The sequence below is a fragment of the Leopardus geoffroyi genome, chromosome A2 (genome assembly GCF_018350155.1).
Source record: "Leopardus geoffroyi isolate Oge1 chromosome A2, O.geoffroyi_Oge1_pat1.0, whole genome shotgun sequence".
Classification (NCBI taxonomy): domain Eukaryota; kingdom Metazoa; phylum Chordata; class Mammalia; order Carnivora; family Felidae; genus Leopardus; species Leopardus geoffroyi.
The window spans coordinates 41859577-41881572 of NC_059331.1; positions in this window are offsets into that span (position 1 = coordinate 41859577).

Genomic DNA, 21996 nt, shown 5'->3' on the forward strand with positions numbered 1-21996 from the left:
GAAAGCTTTGGGGTGATAGCTAAAGACTTTCAATCTCATAAGTTACTTGAAATGTATTAAAAAGATAGTCCTCTTTTTTTTTTTGCTGTTCTATCCTAATTTTGACTGCTTAAAAATTGATTTTTTTCTTATACGAAATAGTAAGCATGGTGTCCATGAGTAGGTTTTCAGATTTTTCCTTTGTCAGTGTCTTTTTTTTTAATTTTGTTTAATGTTTATTTATTTTTGAGAGAGAGACAGAGACAGAGACAGAGTGCAAGTGAGAGAGACACAAAGACAAAGGGAGACACAGAATCCGAAGCAGGCTCCAGGTTCCACGCTGTTAGCCCAGAGCCTGACATGGGGCTTGAACTCACAAACTTTGAAATCATGACCTGAGCCAAGGTCAGTGCTTAACCAACTGAGCCACCCAGGTACCCCAAGTGTCTTTTTTTTTTTTTTTATTCATGTCATACATTTACTGTTGGGAAGTACTCACAATCTATTCTGGATCCCCAATCTAACAAGCCACGGGCAATTAATATTTACTGGAGAACAATATAATTTTACATGCAGTCACACCCTCCCTCTTCTGCATACGTTTATATGCACTTAGTTAATTTTTAGAATCAATGTAGTCATTTATTTTCGTTATTTTCTTAGGGAACAAGTTTTATACCACATGTTTAAAAAGTGACCATAGGGTGCTTAGCCACTTGGCTCTTTCATTGATAGGTCCTTTGAGGCTAAATCTGCCCATTCACTTACTTTTCCCCCCACTCCCTTCTAGAAGGTTCTTGCATTTGAAATTTAGATCATTAACTTTAAGTAAGAAATGGCAGAATCTCAAAACTGGCATACATTACAAGAAAGCAGCCTGGGGGCTACACATACTCTTCCAAATTTTAATACTCCCAGGTGCTTTCTTTGTTGAAAACACTGCAACTCTACCCTGTATTTGGTATGCTGCCCTGCTTACCAGGAGTGCACATCTAGTGTAAGCCTTATTCTTAATAAGGCTACCAGAATCAGAGCCAATCAAAAAAAGGAACAGCCTTCATAAATATTCACACCTCACCAGAGACTTAGCTGTATGTAACAAGTAATGAATAGTCATAGGGAATCTCATCATTGACTGAGATCCATCAATGCAAAAACAAAACCCCGTTTCCAAAAGCAAAATAAAGGAAGCATGTCTGTAAAAGGCTAAGAGTAGTGTTATGAGAACATTATCTCAGTTTAGAGATGTTTCTGTTATATTCCATGTTTTATTTATTTTCTCCCCCACTGAGATTAAATATAGATTTTTAAATATAAATATCTGTTTTAAAGACCTCTTTTTCCCATTATAGCATTTTCCCCCTTCTACTTGGATAACTGTGTGTTCAAATGCCACAGACGGCAAAAAGATACACACATTTTCTCTGTGTAGCACATCTGTTTGCTTACAGGACTCATGGGAAAGTGGTAGGTGATTTTTAAAATGGTTTCTGGCTTGTAGTAGAACGTTTCATCCTGAAAACTGGAAAACCACTTGGTTCGACTACCCTCAATTTGAGAGTAAAATATTTGGGCTTAAAAAATAAAGTGGGTAGAGGCATATGGGCTACAATGAGTCAGGAAGTATTCTGGACATTAAATCTGGGAGAGCAGGGGAAAATGTGTCTGTTCTTCCTTATTTCTCCCTTTACTGCTTGCTAAATAGAATTGTCAAAGCCTCCAACCTCCTGCATCTGTTGCAATGTTTTGTAGATTAGATATTTGGAAAGCACTGTTGTCTTTCAGAATCTGTCTTAAATGTGATCCTCTCTCTGTTCTGAAACCCAGGCAATTAAAAATGATTTTGTAGGTATACACTATAAACAGGACACCCCTGGTTGTATGAATTACTTCCCCTCTTCACACACTCCGCTCATATGCATGATGAAACTGTAAGAGAGACTCAGAGGACCTCTAAGTAATTTTAATGTATACAGAGTCAATCCATCGGGAATCTCCTCATTTATCCATTTAACACTCTTATCTACTCATCTCTCTGTCTTTACTTTTTTTTAAAACTAAATTGCGGTTGACTTACAGCAAATTCATTTCACAGTCTGTCACTTCTTCCTCACCCTACCCACCCCACCCCCTCAACCTTCAATTCAAGATACTTGCCTACTAAATTAAATAGAAACTCTACTTCTCATTAGGACTCTACTGGAGTCAGGATGCTTTGGGGACAAAACAATAGACACCCAAACAAAAAGGGAAATGTGTTGTTTATGGAACTGAAAAAATACAGAAGTAGCATTGGCTTTAGACATAGCTAGATCCATACCCTCCAAACATCTCATCCACACTCACTTTGTCTTGGTCTCCTTGCCTCTATTTTTCTTTAGTTGGATTCAGTATCAAACACATTCTCTGCTATTAGTGATGCCTAGAAGCTCCAGGCTTACATCCTCCGAGCTTCACATCTTTCCACGTGAGACTGCTCTTAACCCCAACAGTTCCAACACAAGTTCCAGATTGAAGTCTTATTGTACTCAGTTGCCTACCTTGGATAACCCGCTTTTCCTTGAGCCATCTCTGAAACCAGAGGAGGTGATGCTGTGATTTATAGACTTGAGTCATACCTTTGGAACGAGGCATGGAGTCAGCTCCCCAGAATAACGTGGACTATGATACGTGTAGGGGAAATAAAGTCCTATTGACAAATGAGTTGAGGGTTGATACTGGGCGGGAAGTTACAACATAGGTCTATCAGAAGCCACAGCCTGCATTTCTTGTCCGATCCTTTTCTATCCCTGTAAAAAAAACCTTTTGCCAAGACCTCCTTGCCTTTATCAGCCACCACACAGAGGGGTGGCACTGTAGATTCTGTGCCTAATTGGAGGTTATGAGTTTCAGCCATGGTTTCAGGAGCTATAGACCTTTTTCCGAGAGAATGCCCTCAGCCACATTGATAGTCAGCAATTTTTTCTCCTAGTTCTGAGTTCAAAATCTAGTCTTGAAATAAAGTCTCATACCAACAACAGTTGCCTTTGGAGATATTGGAGCTCTGTTAGGGTAAAGCTTTAAATTTGCCCCCACAGTTTTAGTGGCTGCAGCCTCTCTGAGATGTTTACTTATGCATACAACATAGGTTTAATCATATGTTGAACATTGAAGAGTGCAGATGATAAGATACTTGTTCCTATACCGGGAGCCTTCCATTTGAATTAAGACCCTCAGACCTTCACTGCAGTATAGTGGTCAAGTAGACTTTTCAATACAGCTAGCCGGTTGTCTACCCCTCCTAACCTAGCCAAAGGCTATTTCTTAAAGGTATGATTCTGCTAAGCAGTGAATCCCCCAATTGAACACAAGATGCAAAGATAATCTCTTAGTGTAGAAGGATCCTTGAAGACCAGCCTGTGGCTGTTCGCATTAGTCATTGCCTCAGGGGAGACCTGGGCAAGCAGTTTAGGCACAATGTGATATCTTACAGAACCTTGCTCCTCAGCATTAGCATCACGTGGGAGCTTATTAGAAATTCAAAATCTTAGGTTCTATCTCAGAGAATCTTTTTAGTACCTGAGCTTTATAGTTTTGCAGCAGTACATTGTAATAGTTCAGAGCCAGGCTCTTGAGCAAGACCACCAATCCTTAATCTTTCGGTGCCTTGATTTCCTTGGCTTTATAATGGGAATAGTCATGTTACCCACTCATATCATTGCTGTGAGGGTTACACGAATGAATGCACATAAGTAATTAGTAATAAGAAATAAGAATGCACATAGTGATTTCTCAACATGAGTTTTTAGAATATAATAATGATTACTACTATCATCCTGTGCTTGAAATCAGAGATAAGAATAACCCATGGTCAGCTCTCTACCCAAAGCATATGCAAAAATGGAGAACTACCTTCATACCCTGAAATAAGTTTTTTATATCCTCTTTTGCCCTGGCACATTTGAATCATCTTTCATGAGTTTGTTTTGTTCATCCAGCAGAACTCATTTTGTTCATTCGGCAGTGATTTGGTGTTTTGTCCCACTTTTCATGATATACCTGACCAAAGGGCTTGTGCCTTCATCACATTTGTCCATCTTGGTACATCAGGTTACTTTTATTGTCTTCCTATGCTCTCACATTAGGCACACAGCAGTCTAAGTCTTCTTAGGCAACAATGGGTGCTTTCTTTCTGATGCATATGTTATTTTTATTCTTATTAGTGGCCATCAGCATTAATCAGCTCTGCACACACCAGTACAAGCATTGCGGCAGACGTTAGGGTGAGGGCTTCTGCAAATCATCTTAGATGATTTCACAGTCAAAACTCCAACCCGAATGAGATCCATTCCCACACTCTCCTTACCCTGCCTATCGTATTCCCCGCCTGCTCTCTGACCAGCCCCTCACCCAGCAAGGATCAACTGGGCCATTTAATTCGGATCTCACAGTCATGAAACACCTCAAGCTGACCTTTTAATATGATTGCAAAGTAAGTTTATAAAGTTTTACATGTACTCATTCCTTTTGAGGGTTTATTTAATTGGCACTAGTTTGGTAAAAACTAAACATTACAAACATACCACAAACTTTTATAACCTACTTTTGGAATTAAAAAAATTTTTAATATCCTGGAAGCCTCAAAAAAGGGAAGCAGCCTCTGGCCCTCTGTTCCAAACACCTTTAAAATTATCTCTCCTTTTTGAAACATTCCAGATGCCACCTTCCTCTAAACCCTCATAGCAAGTTCTGAACTTCTCACCAGCTCTTCATTATTTTCTGCCTTGAATTAGAGTCATTGTGTGCAAGACTTAGATAATCTTTTGAGTTCAAGGACTTCTTATACCTTGTCTATGGGATATTTATATTTTTTATGGTGTACTTGCTTAAGCCTGAATAGTGTCACAGTCACCTGGACAGAACCTATGTTTTGTTCATTTATGTATCTAGTAAGAGCCTAGCAAAGGATTCTGTGCACAAAGTAGGTATACAATTCATTTTTGTTGAAATGGCATGAATCTTTTAGTCTGAATTTGTATTAGAAATGTCTGTGTCTTGTGTGTGTTTTCAGGGTCTAAATGGTGGTTGGTAATGAAATCCACACTCTGCCTTTGCTCCTGTGAATTAATAAAGGGTTTCCCTTTAAGAGATAGTCCTCACCAACACCCTTCTTACTTACATTTGATATGTCTTTCATTCTATCATACATATTTTTTATCATATTGCATTTATTAGTTTATGTGCCTGCCATACTTTCTTTTCCTGTGAACTCTTCAAAAGACAAGAACTATTTTTTTTCATTATTATATCCCTAGTGCCTAGATCATTTTTTGCTCTATAATTATTTTTCATATTTACTAAGTGGAAAGAACAATGGATTGAATGCAAGACAAATGTTCTAAAGTAAGGATGGATTCTGGTATCATTGTGAACCATCACCATGATAATGCTTGATAACAAATTGCCCCAAGACATGGTGGCTTAAAATAACAATCATTTATTCATGCTCATGTGTCTGTTGTGTGACTAATCTAGCAGTGTTTAGCTGGATAGTTGTGCTTCCAAGGGTGGGTCTGGCTGGGCGTGGCTCCTTACCACATATTGGGGTCAGTCTGTACCAAGTGTTTTGACTCTTGGGTATGTGAGCTACCCGAAGAAACTCTTCATGTACTATGGCAGAAGTGTAAGGGAGGAAGCCGTACCACATAAACATATTTCAAACCTTTGTATGCATTAGGTTGGTGGAAAGAAAGAAAGAAAGCCAGCCAGCCAACCAGCCAGCCAGCCTAATGGCTAAACCTAAAGTCATAGGGTGGGAAGTACACCTTGAGTCTGTAAGAATTAAAAACTCTTGGGGTAAAGGACAAAGATGCAGGCAGGGGTTGAAAATGGTGGCCCCCATTTCCTTCCACCATTTCAGGTTTTAAAGAAGATTTGTTAAAGAAATAGTGATCCTAGAATTGGACAGTTTAATTTAGCTATTGCTGTTCGAGGATTTATTTGTGTTCAGTACCCAAGATATCTAAGGATGATTCTATTTTAAATCATATTTGAAGATCTCTTGAGTTGGTGCTTATAGAGTTGTCTTCTTACAGCCTTTAAAATATAAACTGTATACATTTATGGATATCCAAATGTTGCTGTGCTATGCTTACTAAATTTAAGGTTAGTCTCTTTCATGACTAGATTGTCTTTATGACCCTGGTTTTGCAAATCTCCCTAGTGAAGTTGCCTCCTTAAAAACTACTAACAATCATGATTGTTTACAGAGGCAATGCTATTTAATAACCTTTTTCCTCATAATCAAGTCAAACTCCATGAACAGTTAAGGATATTGTTTTTTGTTTTTTGTTTTTTTTTTTTTTTTGTAAGTGAGCATGACTTTAATACAAGTTTATGCAGCAGTTCCAAGGTTTAATATTTTGCACCCTCTGCTGGGGGAAAAACACAGAGAATTACAGCAGATATAGAGAAGTAAGTGGTTTGGGATGTGAAGTGAAAACCTTAGGTTAGAAGAGTACTTGGCTCATAAAAGTCTTTCATTTCACAATTATTTTGAGAATATGTTTTTGTAACTCTGCTGTATAAACAATATATTACAAAATTTGAATTCATGAACATTAGCCTGAGAATATCCAAGCTTATAATTTTGGGGATGTTGAGATATGAAAAATCCCTTCCACACCTTCCCTGTGGATGAATTTTGGAATATATTTAGATTAAATCTTGTTGGTAAGAACCCAAAATATCAAGAAAAGGAAATATTAAGTATCTGAAGAAATGAGATTTAAATAGTACGTTCCATTAAGAAACGAACAAGCTGGTAATTTTCTGTTCTGTATTCCACAAAAGAGGTTGTCAGCTTATGCAGTACTTGAATTATAAGGAAGCAAATATTTTATTGTTTAAAAAGTAAATTTAAATGGTGTAACCTCTTCCTGTGAATTACTAAGAATGCTAATGACAGTGTCCACTGGCATGCACTTTCATTTAAAGGCCTCCCCGTAATGGCAAAGACAGCCTAAAATGACTTCAGGGTAGATTCAAACATAATATAAATCTGAATTTCATAATGCTTTTCATAAGATGGAAGAAAGTAGCTATCTCAGAAACATTCTCTAGCTCTTACTCCTAACAGGTGAAAAGTTTCATCAATGTGGAATGATCACACAGAATGACAAATACGTTAAATGGAGGAATATTAGAATCAAACAGGTCTTATTTCTAAAGCCTTATACCTGTACATGTAGAAACATCTGTGTGACTGTCCTAGTTAATGCTGAGTGCCATAATATATTGTTGAAAGTGGTCAGACATCCATTTCCCACACTTTTATAATCCACTGTTGGTGAAAAAAAATATTTCAGCAGACACGGCTGTCTCAGTAGCCTCTGGAGCAACACAAACCTGATATTTTCTAATCCAAGGTTATTTTTCCGGTCATCAATTCTATTTCCAAACATCTGACAGACCCTGGTGTTCTTAATTAAAATGGTGGCACATCTATCGATCATTATCTTTATGACTTCAATTTTCTCCTCAACTTGTAACAAGTTCAGAAGCAGGCTTTCACAGACCTTGTCTGTTGCTCTCTGAATCACATCTAGTAGAACTTGGCTAAGCCAGGCTGACATCATTTGATAAGTAAAACACGTATCCTTAGATGTTAAATCAAAAATAGAATGGTTTACCTCCAAGGAAGGGACCTTGAGGGCAAAATGGTAAATTGTGATTTTGCAATCTGTTTCTCTCTCCAAATCTCTCCCTCCCTCTCTCTCTCTTTACATAAAGCCACACACTTAACAAAATGTAAAATATGAATATGAATAAAATTATATTTCAGTATCTTTGTTGCTAGACTTTGGCATAGGGAGCACAAATACGCGACTTTTGTAAATACAGCCCTTCCGAATAGTGCCATGGATGGGAATACAGCAAAAAGAGCCACAAATTTTGTTTAGGTGTATTTTCTGCTGGTTGATGCTATGAGAAGACTTCATATAATCTGGCCTTTCTTTTCAGCCTTCTCTTCTGTGATTCACAACATATGCTGTCTTGGTAGAGCCTGTGCCTCTAAGGGCTCTTCACAATGCCATTCTTGTCCATTTCTTCATGGGTTATAACCTGTCTAGAATATCCTTTCTTCTCATTTCTACCCCTTTACATCAGATTATGCTCAGCTTGAATACAATAATTAGCTATAGAACTTATTTTTAAAAAATTTTTAATGTTTATTTATTTTTGAGAGAGAGAGAGAGAGAGACAGAGCACGAGTTAGGGAGGGGCAGAGACAGAGAGAGAAACATGGAATCTGAAACAGGCTCCAGTCTCTGAGCCATTAGCACAGAGTCCAATGCGGGGCTCGAACTCTGTGAGATCCTGGTCTGAACCAAAGTGGATGCTCAACCGACTGAACCATCCAGGTGCCCCAAGAACTTATTTTTTTTAATGTCAGGATTTTTTTTTCTGAGGCTAGCACTGATCTAATTAATTATTTAATTAATTTCAGTTAATTAGTTAATTAATTGTGTCACATATTTGCCCTTTCAACACAATTTTGGATGGAGTTGATTAACCTTCATACTCCCCAACCCAGATCCCTGATGCAGTTTTCTCCCTAGCAAGAAAAACCCTAACTATTCCATCCAAAAATACCCTTTATGTTGACTCTCTCAACCCATTTTCTTGCAGTGTAGATAAAGATCTTAGAGTTTGTTTTGTCATTTTTTTTAAATTTTGAGAAAGAGAGCATGTGCAAGTGGAAGAGAGGCAGAGAGAGTGGGAAAGAGTGAGTCCAAGAGAATCAGCACAGAGCCAGACATGGAACTCGAACCCACAAACCGTGAGATAACAACCTGAGCTGAAACCAAGAGTCGGTTGCTTAACCAACTGAGCCACCCAGGTGCCCCTGTTTCATCTTTATACTTGCAATTGGTTATGTTTTCCCATGAAAGTTTCCACTCTTGTATTTATTAGTCAAGATTCTTTCAGTTACAGGTAACAGAATATGCAAACTAGCTCAAGGTAAGAAAAGGAATTTATTTAGGACATAGAAGGAAAGTAGAAGGGAAAGACACAAAGGAATTCTCAGAATGAAAGGAAGAGATATGTAGTCTTAAGAACTGAAAATGAAGACTCTGTGTTTCCGAGATTCTGTATGAACCTGTCTTCCATCTCGGCATCTGTCTCTATGGGCCTCTTCCTGCAGCTCAGCACATCTCTTGCCCTCCAGTGAGGATTATAGCTGCTAGAAGCACATGTTTAGAAAACAGCAAAGAGGATGACTCAGTTGGTTGACCATCCAGTTCTTGATTTCGGCTCAGGTCATAATCTCATGGTTCACGAGATTGGGCCCTGCATACGGCTCTGCACTGACAGCTCAGAGCCTGCTTCGGATTCTCTCTCCCTCTCTCTCTGCCCCTCCTCCACTTGCGTGCTCCCTCTCTCTCTCAAACTAAATAAATAAACATTAAGGGAAAAAAAGAAACCAGCAAAGTGTCAGTCTCTCATTATATGGTCACCTGGGGAAGGCATCTGATTGGCTCCACCCTGACTCACATATTCACCTGTTGGACCAATTTCCTGGGGTCGAAAAACTATTAGATTGAACCCTGTGTAATTCTTGTTTCTGGGCTTTTAAAATGGTCAAATATAGGCGGGTTCTTCTTCTTCTTCTTCTTTTTTTTTTTTTTTTTTTTCTTTTTTTTATGGTTCAACCCAATGAGGATCAGGCTTGGGTCACACATTACCATTGGGGCCAGGTGCTGTTTTGCTGCGAGCTGAAGAATGAGGTAAGAGAACTGTCAGCCCCCCAACAAATTAGATATTACGTAGTTTTAGTAAAAAATATTTTAGGTACTTCACTAACTTAAAACCAATAATATAATCTTTATTATATGAAGACTGAAACCATGAAAATATACGTGGTATGATACAAACCTGGCTTTTGCTGCTCTGAAGTTGTTTTGTAGGGCAGAAGTTCTGTTTCCAAGCATCTGAAAGGCTATGGTGGTCCTAGTTGGAATGGTAGAAGTCATTCTAGATGTAAATTTTTTTCTTTTTTCTGAATCCTTTTTCTAAAACGGATTTTAATCTTCATTACCATGTTTCATAGGCTAAATTTCTTATCATATATACTATTTCTCATCCAATCTTCAAGTAATTGAGAACAGTATTCTGAAATCTTTCCTGTCTTCTTCTTCCAAACCATTATTCTGTCTTTAAAAATGAGCCTTATGTATTTAGGGTCATATAATAGGAGATATATAGGTATAAGACTGATCTTATTCCTCTGGATTTTGTAAGTTTCAAGAGTACAGGTCAGTAGCAACTTTATTCCATTTGAGCACATCGATTTATGGTTGAACCTTGTAAAATGCCAATATCCAACCATTTTTGACTGACTGAACTGACAGTGTCATACGATTCAAACTCTTAGTTTGAATCGATGAGAGAAATTTATACCAAATTCTGCAAATTGACTTCATGCAGTATGCAACTCACTGTCATTCTTTTGTTTTTTTTTTTTTTTTAATTTCCTAATGTTTGTTCATTTTTGAGAGAGAGAGACAGAGTGCAGAGCAGGGGAGAGGCAGAGAGAGAGAGACAAAGAATCCAAAGCAGGCTCCAGACTGTGACCTGTTAGCACGAAGACCTACACAAGGCTTGAACTCATGGACCCTGAGATCATGACATGAGCTAAAGTCAGATGCTTAACTGACTAAGCCACCCAGCCGCCCCCTCAGTGTCATTCTTTTTTTTTTTTTAAGTTATTTTTAACTTGCTTTTAATGTTTATTTTTGAGAGAGAGAGAGAGAGAAAGAGAGAGAGAGCACACGGGAGCCACAGAATCCAAAGCAGGCTCCAGGCTCTGAGCTGTCAGCAGAGAGCCCAATGTGGGGCTCGAACTCACGAATTGTGAGATCATGACCTGAGCTGAAGTCAGATGCTTAACCACTGAGCCACCCAGGCGCCCCCACAATGTCATTCTTGATGTAGGTCTAAAGTGGTATAGGAGAACCCCCTGGATATATACTGTAACTTACTTGTTTATCCCGCTGTTAAGAGCAGTGGCTTCTTGCAGTGGTACCATGTACCCAAGTACAGCTATAAGTGGACAAAGGGTAACTTTACATTGCAGTCCAGATATGTGTGTGGGGTCACAGTGGGACTTCCAGATCTCCCTAAAGGAACTGAGGCCATACCAATTTTGTTCATTGTTTTGTACTCAACACTGAATACTGAACCCAGAACAAAATAGACAGCTCATATAGTAATATCAAGTGAATGAGAATAAATAATGTTAATGTTTGAACTCACTTTGCAGTAATTATTTTGATGGGGAAAAATGCTGTAAGTATATGGAAAATTAGCTAGCTGTGTGCCATTTCACTGATGGCTTTGGTGAACAAATTGTGAGACAACATATCATAACTGACATGCTAAATGTGAAAGAAATAAGTAAAAAAAAAAAAGCAATACAAGGCCTGGTGATACCCACTTCATGTTAAAACATGGAAGTGATAATTAAAGGGGTTAACTAACTTGCCTAAGATCACAACTAGCTAGTTAGGAAGAGATGTATGAAACCCAGGACTCACTAATCCCATTCTGATAGTTTTACCATATTTTATTTAAAAGAGAAAAATCAAATCTATATTGGATCTCATTCATTGTCAAATTTAGCAACCCTTTAAATGGATTTAGTGGAATTAAATGCAATATACTAAGTCAGTATGTACCCCAGAACAACATTTTCCTTTGAAAAGGCTGTGTAACATTTCTTAACATTCATCTTATTTTTTTTTAAGTTTATTTAGTTTTGAGAGAGAGATAGAGAGCAAGCAGGGGAGAGGCAGAGAGAGAGGGAGTCAGAATCCCAAGCGGGCTCTATGCTATCAGCGCAGATCTCCCATGAACTGTGAGATCATGACCCGAGCTGAAATCAAGAGTCGGATGCTTAACCCACTGAGCCACCCAGACTCCACTCTTAATATTCATTTTAGTCTACGACCATACTATCATGAACATGCCCAATCTCATCTGATCTCAGAGGCTAAGCAGGGTAGGGCCTGGTTAGTACCTGGATGGGAGAACATTCATTTTACAAAGAACCTCACACATTTCATTGCTTCTCTACACCAAACAACATTGAAGAAGGCAGAGTGTGTTTTTTACCTTGATTATTTTCTGTAAGTTTAATTAATGTAATTTTTGTTACTAATGTGCACAGAGATTAAAACCTATGTTTAGTCTTTCATTTATTCAGTACTTGTTGAGAATCTACTGTGTGACAGAGAACACTGGTGCTGTAGATACCAAGGTGAGCAAGACGCCATTATTGTTCCAAATTTGAAACATACACACCAGTGAAGGCAACAAACATAGACACACACACACAATCAATCAATCAATCAAAGACCAATAAGCTCACTGATTGCATGTTCTGAAAAGCCCTCTTAAGAAAATTAAGAGGTTGCTAAGGTAGAGAATAATAAGGGGTATGGAAAAAACATGGGGGAACCAGTATAAATAGGTTAGGAATTATTCTCTGGTAGGTTACATGTAATGATGAGAAAGAGACTTTCAGAGTTTGAAGATATGAGCATCTGCGTAATGGGGAGAAAATGACAACACACGCAAAAGCCCTGAGTTGGGAAGAAGTTTAAAAACAAAACGAGAAATAGTGCAAGGTCCGCAGAGGGCTGGAGTTCAGCGAGCAGGGCGGGGGGGGGGAAGATCAACTGACTTTTTGAGGCTAGAGCTTGGGCTTGTTTCCAACGGGAAGATTTTCTTTCCCTTCCTTGGTTCTTCTTTATTATCTGACCTGTGTTTGAAAAGACAGAGGTGGTCCTCCTTGGCTCTCCTTGTCTTACTGGCTATGCTAAGGCTACTAGCTTTTACAGCCAGTCTCCAGCATTTCTCAGGGTTATTTATTCAGCCAGCAACCTTGAGAGATGAGGTTACATCTTGACTGGACACTGAGCAGGCTTGCTTACCATTTGCTATAAAAATGATGGATTTCCCCAACCTAAGTGTTCTCAGTTGTGACACAAACCCACTGTGTGTGTAGCACCCAACACATCACCCCACATAGGACTTGGTCGCAAAGGTAACTGGCACAAATATGTTGATGCTCTTGCTGCTTGCTGTGCTTTGAGTAATAAGGTCATTTGTCCCTGACTCAGGAGTCTTGTGTGTTAGCCAGCATCCATGAACAGTAAAGTGTCACATGAGCTTATAAGCAGCGTGAAAATTAACTCCCTGACCTGAAAATATGTTTGTTAACTCCTCAACGATTTCGGGGAAATAATAGAAAGATAGGACTTGACTTTTGAAGAGTGTAAGCTAGAGATTTGACTGAATATAGTCACATTAATTTTTAGTGTGATTTTTAATGAGGAAGAACATATGAGAATATTATTAGTGTTTGGTTACCATCTGTGAAGAGGTGCAAAATATTATTTGATTGCTTTCATAGAGGGATGGTAATGTATTATTTTTAGGAAAAAGAATTTCTATGCTATGGGTGTAGATTTTCATCTTGACTTTATGATGTCAAAACACAAATAAACAGTTGAGTTTTGCTACATGCTCCCTGAGGACTCTTCCTCAATTTTGCTTATGTATCTCTACATAAATGCATTTTTTCTAAGATATTTTGATCTCTATAGTTTTTACCTTTTACATAATAATGTATCAAAATATAGAGATATCTAAGAAGTCTATTTCATTCACGTGATAGATTGGAGATTATGATATTGTGTGTCTTTTAAAGTTGTCATGTTTAATGACTTGTGTTGAACTCTCAAAAATTCTGAGACTCAAACTGCACAGGAATGAGTATATTTATTCAGGTCATTGCCACAGGAAATGCCCTCCAAAAGAGTGCCTCCTCAAACCCAGGGAATAAGAAAGCTTTTTCAGGGGAAGGACACGAAAGCTGTAGCACACTAGCTGCACTTTTGGTGGGCTTTGGTAGGACAAGTGCTTCTATCATACCCAAAGGAGAGGAATTTTGCAATTTGGCCCACATCAGCCCTTTACATCCTGCTCTCACAGTGGTTGACTTGAAAGAATTTAGAAAGAAGCAATTTGCCTGTGAACATGAAATCATGGTAGTTGAGCTCAATTTTTCCAAAACGCTCACTTCTGTTTAAGATTCTTTTGAAGGTTGACTAAAGGACCAGCATCGTGTTTCTTAAATGTATCCCTTAATATTACAGGTGTTGTAGCCAGATTGCCAATAAGTTATTTTAAAAATAAACTAAACTTCTACATGACTGTACTTATTAAATATTTTACAAGAGATGTTTTGAACCTCCCTTTGTGAAATCTTACATGAATGAGCATTTCCCTGATTAACTGTGAAACGGTGATTTATTCTACCTCGAACTTAAAGTCTAAATATAATCATTTCATTACTGGTAACAAATCACCTTTAGAGCATTTATAGCTAGAATATTTCCTCACAATCTGGCATTAAATGTTGAATCCAACTTTCAGTTCGATCTTCCTTTATCATGTTGCAGTGAACCTGAAGGTTAATTTCCTTCCCATCTGCCTTTATTTCTTTTTCTGTCGATCTTATGCTTTTTTTTCTTTTTCTTCCATGAGAATATATTTTTTTCTGTTCAAGACCCTTTTCTTTATTCCACTTGTAGAATTGGGCAGCAGATTTTTGGTAAGATGCCACACTAAAGGATCATTGTTTCATTAACATAATGTAAAATCTCTCTCTTCTGATTAATCACCTGATTTTCTAATTTGAATATTTGTTTTGAAGCAACTTTTTTTTCTCCTATCAGCAGATAGCACTTTGAAAGTTGTAAGAAATCAAATGTTTAAGGACCTATATGAATTAGTTATTTTAATGACATTCACACAACTAGGCTTTTTTTTTTCAGTAATGAATCTATATTATTACTTTTTCCTCCATTTAGAATTTGTCAGTACTAACTAGCAAATGACATAATAATATCTGCATTGAAATGTATTCAAGAAGACAGGGAATTTAATAACAGCTTTCTAAAATTTCATTTGGAGTTATGATCAATTTGAAGAAAAACTTGGGTAGTCTGATGGGACACATGTTGCATTTATATGACAGTTCGATCATCCTCTTCAAATTGTAGGCAATGTGTGCAGTGGTGAAGAACATAGGTTTGTGGACAGGCACCTGTTGACTGTAACCTTAACTCTTTAGTCCCTGATCTGTGAGCATGGACAAATATCTAAGCCTCACCTTCTCACCTTCAAAATGAGGACTATAATACCCAGATCACAGGTTGTTGTAATGATATATTATACTTGCTTAATGAATTTTCTTGCTATCTTGTTCCTATTACTGTAATTGATAGAGAGCCAACTAATATACTGATCATTGGCCAAACTCAGAGGCCTCTGTGGAAATGGCAGGACAATTTTGCCTATATATTCTACACACAATGAATTAATTACCAAATTTAAACCATAATAATTAGTCTTGAAAGATATGGTATCTTCGCCTCAATTTACATTGTAACAGCATATGGATTATGGATCTTTGATATTTTTAATGCATTCATCTTACTGCATCACATACTTTCAACCTTTTTAAAAGAAAACTTGTATAGATCTGTTGTTTTCATACTTTGTGTCATACCTGACATTAATACCTGACAAATTATGTATGTTTTTGGTATTTTGTTTTCACACGTATGAAGGAAAGAATTTATATTCTTCCTTTTTTTTTTACTATTGATGTTTCTTCTGTCTACTTTCACATATTGCACTGTAATGAAATGGTTTCTTTATGTTTTAAAGTCAGAATACATAAGGAGGATGACAACACAGAGTCATGGAAAAATACTATAAATTGCATTTGGGGTCTTGGAGTCACAATGTAGCTTCTCTGTTCATTGGTCATGAACATGGCCATGGGATTAGTTATTTCAATTGAGGAATGTCAGTTTCCTCATTTATAACCTGAGCAGAGTAATATTCCCATAGGTTTATAGTGAAGATTGATGGGAGAAAAAATAATATTGTAAGTAGGGGAACATATATATAAATGTCACTTGTTGCTATGAAAGTGACTTAAATCCCAGTAACTTAAAGAAAATTGCTGGTAAACATGTGACATACTCTTGGGGGAGTTGTTTGCTTTTATTTTTTTTATTAAATTTTTTTTAACATTTATTTATTTTTGAGACAGAGAGAGACAGAGCATGAACAGGGGAGGGGCAGAGAGAGAGGGAGACACAGAATCTGAAACAGGCTCCAGGCTCTGAGCTGTCAGCACAGAGCCTGATGCAGGGCTTGAACTCATGGACCGTGAGATCATGACCTGAGCCGAAGATGGACGCTCAACCAACCAAGCCACCCAGGCACCCCTGTTTGCTTTTAAAGTCAAATTTGTGTCTTTATTATTAACTATGTTTCTTAAACTTTAGATGTCAGTGTCAGCTTATGTTAATACTAAAATTTTTAAAGTGCGAAATTGGTATCTCACACACATTAGGATGATTACTCTAAAATAACCCCCAAAATAACAGGTATTGGTAAGGTATGAAGACATTAGAACCATTGTATGCTCTCAGTGGAAATATAAAATGGTATACCTTCTATGGAAAGCAGCTCAAAAAAATTGGTGGTTCCTCAATAAATTGAAAATAGAATTACCATGTAATCTAGCAGGTTCACTTCTAGGTATATACTCAGAGTAATTGAAAGCCAGGTCTCCAAGAGGTATCTGTACGTCAGTGTTAATAGCAGCATTATTCACAATAGCCAAGAGATGGAAGCAGGCCGAGTGTCCACTGATGAATGAATGAATGAATGAATGAATGTATATACATATAATGCACTGTTGTTCAGCCTCAAAAAGGAAAGAAATTTTGACACATGCTACCAGCATAGATGAATCTTGAGGCTGTTATGCCGAGTGAAACAAACCAGTCACAAAAAGATAAATACTGTTTGATTTCACTCATATGAGATACCTGAACTGGTCAAATTTATAGAGACAAAAAGTAGAATAGAGGTTGCTAATGGCTTGGAAGAGGGGGGATAGAGAGTTGTTCTTTATATAGATGTTCCGTTTGATGAAAAGACTCCCAGAGATTGGTTTGAGTGTAAATGTACATAACACTACTGAATTGTATAACCTTACAAAGGGTTAAGGCGGTAAATTTTATGTTATGTGTATTTTGTGTGTACTTTCCCATAGTTTTCTTTTAAAAAAGCCAAAATGGTGTTTGTTTGACCATCTGAAAGCTCTATAAAGTCAGATAGCATAGCATGGTATTTAAAACTGCTGATGATGGGTATCAGACAAACCTGGCTCCATTACTTACCTGGGGAGTTACTACCTCTGGAGTAGGTAACTCTAAACTTGAGTAACTGTGTCTTTAAACTGGGCCAGATTCATGCATCTGCTTCAGTCGTGCTGTTTTGAGATTTTAAAAAGATATTGTTCTAAAGTACAGCAAGGTATCCGTACTTGTTTGCTAAGGCTGTCATAACAAAACACCATAAACTGGGTTGCTTAACAAAGAGAAATTTATTTTTCCCAGAGTTCTAGAGGTTAGAAACCCAAGATCAAGGTGTTGGAAGATTTGGTTTCATTTGACACTTTCTCATTGGCTTGTAGGCGGCTGCCTTCTCTCTGGGTCCTCGCTTGGTCTTTCCTCTGTATACATGGGTACGTGTCTAAACTTTCTCTTCTTCTAAAGGCAGAAATCATATTGAATTAGTGTCCACGTTAAATATCTCATTTTAACTTAATTAACTCTTCAAAGACTTTATCTCCAAATGTAGTTTCATTCTGAGGTACAGGGAGTTAGGGCTTCAACAAAGGAGTTTTGGGGACTATAGCTCAGCCCACCATAGTATCTCATGCTTCTTAAGTGTAGAATAAAATTAAACTGGTATGGATTAGTTATTCTTAAAAATAGGTGCTTTTCGTGTGCCTATAAAATGTGATATTTCTCTCATAATTTATATGATTTAAAATGAAATGTGATGTAGATAAGGTAATCACATCAGTTGATATGACTCATCCATCAGTTGAATATGAGAGCCCACCTTAATAAAATAGGGAATTGGGGCGCCTGGGTGGCGCAGTCGTTTAAGCGTCCGACTTCAGCCAGGTCACGATCTCGCGGCCCGCGAGTTCGAGCCCCGCATCAGGCTCTGGGCTGATGGCTCAGAGCCTGGAGCCTGTTTCCGATTCTGTGTTTCCCTCTCTCTCTGCCCCTCCCCCGTTCATGCTCTGTCTCTCTCTGTCCCAAAAATAAATAAACGTTGAAAAAAAAAATTTAAAAAAAATAAAATAGGGAATCAAAATCATGGTTCATGTTTTCTAGAAACTAAAAATGAATGTTATTACTTTAATAATGATATTTACTCTTTATTGTATACTGTTATTTTATACATTGCCCTATTTAATGCTCATAAGGACCGTGCTAGGAAGATGTAGGCCTATGTTTTATATATTTCAAGATTATATATTTATTTCTGTTGCTGCTGGTACTGGAAATGAATTGTGATGGTTTTAAAAATGTACCCACTGTTATCATCCTAAAATAGATATAAGTGAGGCAGTCTTGGCAATAATCCAAGGGCAAAAACATGCATAAAATACTGGAAATCTAGATTCAGAGGACAAAAGAGCATGTGTCTCTAACACCCCACTTGTGTTCCAATTCTCTTTAAATTAGAAAATATATGTATTTATACATGTGTGTGTATGTGTATGTATAGATACACACACATATATAAATATATAAGTTTTATATGTTACTGAAACATGAGGACAGATACAAATTGACAGAGACACAAAGGAAAAAAAGAGCAAAATTTATAAGAGAGGTGAGTTTTTTCTAAAGCCTGAATAAGGAGTGCTTCAGGTTTAAAGTCAATGGAGTAGGAAGGAAAATTGGGGGTTTATTTGAGAGGCTAACTGAGCAAATACCTTTATGGTGTTTGGGTTAGGGTCCCTGGTCCTTCCTCAGTCTCTGCTGGTTGTTCAAGGCTGGAAATGGGATTATGGATCTGACAGCTCATAATTCCCAGGGGGAACAGGAATTCTCTCTGCAGCACACAAGCTACTGGTACATCCCATCAAGAAACCTGTTCTCTTCTCCTAAAATTGTTGAGGGCAGGCTTTTGTAATCATAATCAGCCGCTCAGATTGCAGTGTAGAATAGTCAGAACACAATTTTTACGTATTTTAGGAGAACTCACACCACCCAAAAAAAGCCGTGGAATAGAGGATGATAGGAATGGTGGGGGGTTGTTGAGCGCCCAACTCCTGATTTCAGCTTAGGTCGTGATCCGAGGCTCATGGGATCAAGCCTCTGGCACTGGGCTCTGTGCTGGATGTGGAGCCTGCTTTGACTTCTCTCTCCCTCTCCCTCTTTCCCTCCCCACTCTTGTGTGTGCAAGCTCATTCTCTCTCTAAAAATAAATAAATAAATAAATAAATAAATAAATAAATAAATAAATAAATAATCCTGTAAATAGTATTACTAATAATAAAAGTGAAAATGTTTGCTGGATATAGAATGGATACAAATACAGAGGAATTTAAAGAATCAGAAAAGGAAGCTCAGGAATTTTCTGAAAATGTACTACAAAAGACAAGAGAGATGGACAGCAAGCACGGGAAGGTAATCGATATATGAGGACACATCTAGAAGTTTCAGTGAGATGAAGGAAGGACAGTGGAAAATAATGATGGAGAAATTCCTCAGTGGGCAGCCAGCAGGATGGATGAAATAAAAAATACCCATTTTTTAATGACCATGGCAAAAGTCCAGAATTTAAGGATTAAACACAAAAACAGTAAAAAGAGAAGCAATGAGGAATAAAAACAGAATAAAACAAAACAAATTACCTAAAAGGAAATGAAAATCTAAATGTTGTCAGGGTTATTTTCAATAACAATTAATGTAAGAGAACAATGAGAGGAAATTAATTGAAAATCCAGAATTCCCTCTGCCAAACTGAGATTCAAATGTATGATTTAAAAAACATTAAAAAAATTTTTTTAATGTGTAGAAACAGAACACGAGGGGGGGGAGTAGGGGAAGTCCAGAGAGAGAGGGAAAGATAGAATCTGAAGCAGGCTTTAGTCTCTGAGCTGTCAGCAAGGAGTCCAACATGGGGCTTGAATTCATGAACTGTGAGATCATGACCCAAGCCGAAGTTGGACACTTAAGCAACTGAGCCCTCCAGGTGCCCCCCAAATTTTTTGTCATAGAAAGACCCTGAATTTTATCGCATGTGAAAAAGTTACTCAAGGACCTGTACCAGAAAAAAAAAAAGATAGAATCTAGAAGCTTGGTCATTAGAGATTTTGGTAGGTAAAGAATCCAATAAATAGTAAAAATTCCTTATGGTTGAATCTAAATTGTACTGCTACATAGGAAAAAAATGTATGTACATGTGAAAATGAATATCAGGTCTGAGCTAGAAAAAGCAGAAAAGACAGTCATAAATAAAAATCAGGTGGGAAAAGGGAACATAAATTGATATAAAAGAGATTTAAAAATAAATAAATGCTATATTACCAAAATGCCTGAGTGTCTAAACAATATTTTTTGAAAAAAGACCAGGGATATGAAATTGTGAAATTTGGTGAAAAAAAAGACTAGGGTTTACCTTGCTTCCTTAAAGATTTGCATGTTGGGGTGCCTGGGTGGCTCAGTCGGTTAAGCCATTTACTTAGGCTCGAGTCATGATCTTGTACTCTGTAAGTTCGAGCCCCACGTTGGGCTCTGTGGTGACAGCTCAGAGACTGGAGCCTGCTTCGGATTCTGTGTCTCCTTCTCTCTCTACCCCTCTGCCTCTCATGCTCTCTCTCTGTCTCTCTCAAAAATAAATAAACATTTAAAAAAAAATTCTTAAAGATTTGCATATAAGGAGGAATGTAGGGAATGACCATGAATTAGAAGCCAGTGGACCAGTTGTTAACACTGCAAGTTCTCTTTTATATGAACAGGTTCAGGACACCCTACCCCAAGGTATCACACCTGGGCGTACGGAATTAGTTAAGCTGAAGGAGTTTGTTTTAACAGCAGAAGTAGGAAGGTCGTTCTGACCTCCCTTGCCTTGCTGCCTTAAAACAAGTCAGAAAACTCTGAAGTGAGAGGTGCTCCCCCTTATGCCCAGAGGAAAACAACATCTTTATCTCCGAAGACAAAGAGGTGCCAAGAAAAGTCATAACAGGCTTTGGTAAGTTAACCCCAGTTGACTCCTTACCTCATAATCTTTGACCTGTTGTATTCCTCCATGTTTACTCCTCATCAAACCTACATAAAAATTGTCTGTTTTCCCCAGTCACATAAAACTTAGATTAAATAAATTTGTATGTGTTTTCCCTCTTTTCCTCTTAATATGTATTTTGCCAGTTTAATTTTCAGACCAGCCAGAGCCTTTCAGACCAGCTTAGAGCCCTAAGAGGATCAAGGAAAACTTTTCCTTCCCTACATATACATGACCTTATCCCATGGACCCACACACCCAAAAAACTTCTCCAGATTGCCTTTGAGATTATAGTGGAGGAAGGACCTTTACTCATGAAATGAACACATTTTTAAAAGGCTGTTAGAAAGGAAACCACTGATACTACGTACCTGGAAAGAAGTCAAATGCATTTGAAAGCTTGAGGAATCAGAGAATTTATTCAGAAGTCAGAGGGGAGTTTTACATTGAAAATCTGTAAAGGCGTCCTGATGTTTTTCAAGAGAGTAAATCATTGAGACCTGTTTTTGTTCCTTATGTTTTTAACTCTTAAGACATGGAATTCTCTTATATGTGAAGTTATTTTGATTATGAGGAGGTAAAGTCTCATCAAAATATGTCTAATTGACTCAAGCAGTAGCAAGCCTGTAAAAGGACTATCTGAAGAATAAATGGAAAATCATTCACAAATTTGCTCCTAAAACATGCATAGGCTAAAGTAAGCTAAGTACTTTAAATGATTAAAAAAAAAACACATGAGGGGCGCCTGGGTGGCGCAGTCGGTTAAGCGTCCGACTTCAGCCAGGTCAC